Raw genomic sequence first — 4,868 nt, forward strand, 5'->3', positions numbered from 1 at the left:
TTCAATAATCACTATAGTTTGAATAAAGTAATAATGTATTCTAATTCTTATAAAGAGTTCATTGTGTTTACATTGACTCATCCTGTCATAAACCTGCATTATGAACATCACACAAGTTAATGACTCGAGCAGCAGGTCACTGATTTCAGGAGTTAAAAGCACGATTGGTGCTGAACTAACATTAAAACAAGTGGGTTCTTGTCGTTAGAGGAAAATTCAGCTGTTTTTATGGGTGAAACCTTAAAGTCTGCAGTTTTAAATAAGCTAATCTTAAACTGCGAGTTTGTAGCACTTACAAAATATGAAGTATAACAAATTTTATTTCCAGACAGATCTTTAGGGATGAACGGATCTTTATATTTCGTTTAGTGATGTGTGAAAATGATTGGCTTTTCTTCTTAAACTGCATCTTATTTTATGTGAAATAATTTTCGTGATGAGCGTTTCCAATTTACAGAAACCTTTCAATTCCATAAAAAAAAAAAATCCCAAAGGGAAATTAAATTTGGTTGTAACTCATTATCTTCGCTTCATTAAGAGATGTTAGATGCTGATGACTGTAGGCAGGAAGGATCTCTTGTAAAGGTCTGTCACACAGCAGATCCAAAGAAAGTGGCCGCAGATGTCGTCTGATCCGTCCACCCAGACTTGGCTGGCCTCTTGGTTCCCCCAGGCTGCAGGGCTGCCCAATGCTGGGCAGAACTCCTCCCATCCAGAATGATGGCCACGCCTCCCAGCAGCCTGCCGAGCTCCTCATCACTGCGGACAGCCAGCTGCAGGTGTCGGGGGACGATCTTGGTCCTTCTGCTGTCACGAGCCACATTTCCTGCCAGTTCCGGGATCTCAGTGGTCAGACACTCGAGCACAGCTGGCAAGGAGACGGGAATGCCTCCATGGAGCCTCCTTTTCAACTCATGAGATTTGGGGCTGTAGCGGAGATATTATTTGAGCTTTTGAGATGTTAATCAGCTGCTGCTGGTTGTATAAAAAAAAAAAAAACTTTTTGTCATGGATACGCATCATAACAAAAGTCCAAAACTAAAAAAGTTTCAGTAAAAATCCTTCCAGCTGCACAGCATCCAATACCAGAGGAAACAATCATCCAAAAAACATGATTTACATCCAGAAAAATAGGAATTAAAGTTTCCAAAAGCAAAATCTCAGAATGAAAGTAACAGAGCTGCTCCAACATGCAGCCAACTTGAGCGGCGCAATTCTAGAACCCCGCACTTCTGCCCTGGTTTTGTAATATTGTCAAAACAGACCTTATTTCAATCAATCATTTTAATTCTTGATTTTAATATTTTGTCAGTCATTACCTCTAGCTGCTGAAAATGAAAGCCAAAAACATTGGTCCCTGTTTTTCTGTTAGCAAAATACCTCAAACTGCCGAGTAGATTTTAAGGAAATTCAAAGTAATCTTTTGATGAACATATGTCAATAACTGTTCCGTTAAAACGTACTGTAGTAGTATCTGAGTGATCAAAGGTGGCGGGAAATATGCATTCCATCAAGAAATGCCTGGCCTTTAATTTGTTCTGTTTTGGTTTGTGAAAAGTTTGAAGTTTTATTTACCCGTGATGCTAATTTTCGGTTCGTCCGTCTTCAGAAAACGTTTTAATTTGAGATTGAAACAATTTCTACAATAAATACAGATTTGTACAAAAAGAGATTCCTCTTTTCCATTAAATATATTAATAAAAGTGAAAAAAAGGTAATACAAGAATCAACAATTCTTTAAATAATTGTGTTTGATATAATCCCAGCTTTATCATCATTTAGATTTCAGCAATGACTATAGAGGTTCTTTTAGAGCAAACATTAAAGTATTAACATTAAATTAAATGTAGATTAGTTATTGCAGCTCTTTATTACAATTTCACAATGCATGTTGTCAGAAAACAAGCTTTTAGCCATCACTGCAGCAGGACACTGACGACAGATTCAGATTTGTGCAGCAACAGAAGCCAACATAAGGATTTGTGATAATTCAAAGCTGAAATCTGACAACAGGGGAATTACAAAACTCCGTATGTCACAGAGGAAGCAATGTCAGCGCCATTACAAACGTCCCATTCATTATGATCCGAAGTGGGGAAGAGAGTTGAATCACTGAACACAGAACTGAAAAACTCAGGTGTTTGACAGAAACTGTAGTAGTTTAGGAACAGAAACTCTTAAAAACAAGAACCTGCCTCCATGTCCTTTTGTGTTAAACAAATGCATTAAAATTTTCTAACCCGAGCTCTGATTTGTCTAAACTTTCACAAGAAAATACGAGCAGCCCAAAGCAGAAACTTCTCTAGGAGAGGAAGGTCATAAAAGCAGTCATATGACTCCAATAAATCATGGTTGAGGGTTTCTGACCGACCTGTAACTCTGCAGGTTTGCAGAACCTCAGGTGATCTGTTCTTGTGGGAAGTGTCCTGGGCAAACATTCGCCTACAGTCACGGATGTGATGGAGGTTATAGCAACTCAATTAAACATTAGAAAGGAAACTCAAGGAGGAACTGAAAAACAGGAGTTGAGAACAGATACTTTATTCTAAATGAGGAGAAAACAGCAGAAAGTGTTCAGAACACCTATAAACATGAATATTGAAAAACTAAATGAGTTGACAGCAATGTAAAGCAAATTAACTATTAACTTTCCACCAGGTGAATGGCTCCGGCTGCTATCTACACTTCACTGAAATGAAGCAGCTGTGTGACACGGAGAGGCTTACATCAGCTTTAAACACTGAAAATATGCAGTTAAATGTTTCATTTAGCCACAAAAACACAAATCATCCCAGGTTACAACAGGATCTAGAACCAAGTTAAAATGGCCGTCATGTTGCATTTTGCTTTATATTCTTTTTTCCCCTCAAACATAATTCTTCATCACGACAAAGCAAAAACAGACTTCTAGGAGTTATTGGTAAAATTATTTATAGAATAAAAACTGAAATTCTTCCTAAAGAAAGGTTGGGCATTTTAAAAGTTCCTATTTTGGCCATACAGTAGATTTTTCCATTCTTTACCCTCAGATATAAAACTGTGTGACCCAAGGGCAGCAGCAGGGTTAATCTGCAACAGGAACTAAGATGAAAGGTGTCAAAAATAAGTAATAAGTAATATGTGTTGTCATCATTGTATAATCCCATACAATGGTGAAATAGGTTCTCTGCTAGCAGTGGGCAGCTGTAGGCACCAGGGGAGCAATTGGGAATTGGGTGTCTTGCTCAGAGACACCACGACATGTGGAAATGGCTGGGGATCGAACCTGGGACTTTCAGGTCCCAAGTCGGCTGACCTGCCCCTACCCGAGATGGCGTAGATGCAACAAAAAGGTTGTCTATTAAAAAACTAGTTCAATCAGGACTAGCCTAATAGTTTTAACAGTGCTGAAGATGTTCAGATGCTAATCATAGATAAATGTGAACACAATTCAACATTAAACTAAATAGCGAATATCTAAAAGTGACTAAGCTTGAGATAAAAATGTATTTTTGATAAGTTTGTTATGGGATGAAGGTGATGATTTATTCGTTTTAAAAGATCATGAACTGGGAAGACAAACACGATGCAAAACAAAAGCGATTATCAATAATGAGTTCAATATTCAATAACGGTGTATAAAGATAGTTAATGCACTCATTTAATGGTGATCATAAAAATGTGGCTACTAATTTGATCTAATGAGCAAGTGATCCAGAACTGGAAGACCTGACACTGGAAATAAATCCAAAATCTCATCAAATGGAATAAACTCCTATTTTGACTGTGAAACTGGATCATGATCAACTTTTAAAACTCATAATCCTATGAGGAGATCAGGAAGTTCTCCAAGAACAAACAAGTTTAAGGTTCACTGATGAAGCAAGTCTGAGACCTCACACTAATGCAGACTATCAACGGGAGCCAAATCGGCACAAAGAACCTGAGCTGATGGATTTTACACAACCCATTCAGACAAAAGCCAAAGAGGAAACATCTGCAGTCTGACATTACAAAAGCTCTTCTTCACCTGCAACATTAAAGGAAATGTTGCAGATAGAGATGTTCCTCAGTTTGATGGAAATCCTCAGAGCTTTTAGACATACTGTGGAAGACGGAGCCAGGATAGCCGACGGTTTGGACGAGAAACAGTTTACTTCAGAACAGCTGAGGAAAAATCATACAGAAAACTTTTTATAACTTTACTTACATTTTCCTCACGGAAATTATATTCAGATCTCCATTTCCTCCAGAAGCATTCTCAGAAATCTACTGCTGAACACTTGAAATATTTTAGTCTTTTGTTTCTTTAGGATTTCAGCTAGTTCCTTGTTAACTTTAGGCTTTGTTTATCAAAATTTATTTTTAAGTTACCATCTTGCCGATATTGGCTTGTGGATACCGTCTTGCCGATGTTAGCTTGTAGCTATCGTTGATAATATTCGCATGTAGCTACCATATTCCCGATGTTAGCTTGTTGCTATCGTCTTGCCGATGTTGGCTTGTGGATACCGTTTTGCCGATGTTGGCTTGAGGATACCATCTTGCCTATGTTGGCTTGAGGATACGTCTTGCCGATGTTGGCTTGTGGCTACAGTCTTGCCGATATTCGGTTGTGGCTACCGTCTTGCCGATATTCGGTTGTAGCTACCGTCTTGATATTAGCTTGTAGCTACCATCTTGATATTAGCTTGTAGCTAACATCTTGATATTAGCTTGTAGCTACAGTATTGCTAATATTAGCTTGTAGCTACAGTATTGCTAATATTAGCTTGTAGCTACCATCTTGCCAATATTCGGTTGTAGCTACCGTCTTGCCAATATTCGGTTGTAGCTACCTTATTGCCAATATTCGGTTGTAGCTACCGTCTTACAGATATTGGGTTATA

At 38.2% G+C, this 4,868-nt stretch overlaps 1 protein-coding gene across 2 annotated transcripts in view; it reads right to left on the minus strand.

Moving 5' to 3' along the window:
- Positions 1–4,868, minus strand: part of stx3a (syntaxin 3A) — a 25,559-nt gene that overhangs the window by 19,650 nt on the left and 1,041 nt on the right. The gene's annotated exons all lie outside the window — the stretch shown is intronic.

This window comes from Nematolebias whitei, chromosome 4 (genome assembly GCF_014905685.2).
Source record: "Nematolebias whitei isolate Nwh7 chromosome 4, NemWhi1, whole genome shotgun sequence".
NCBI lineage: Eukaryota > Metazoa > Chordata > Actinopteri > Cyprinodontiformes > Rivulidae > Nematolebias > Nematolebias whitei.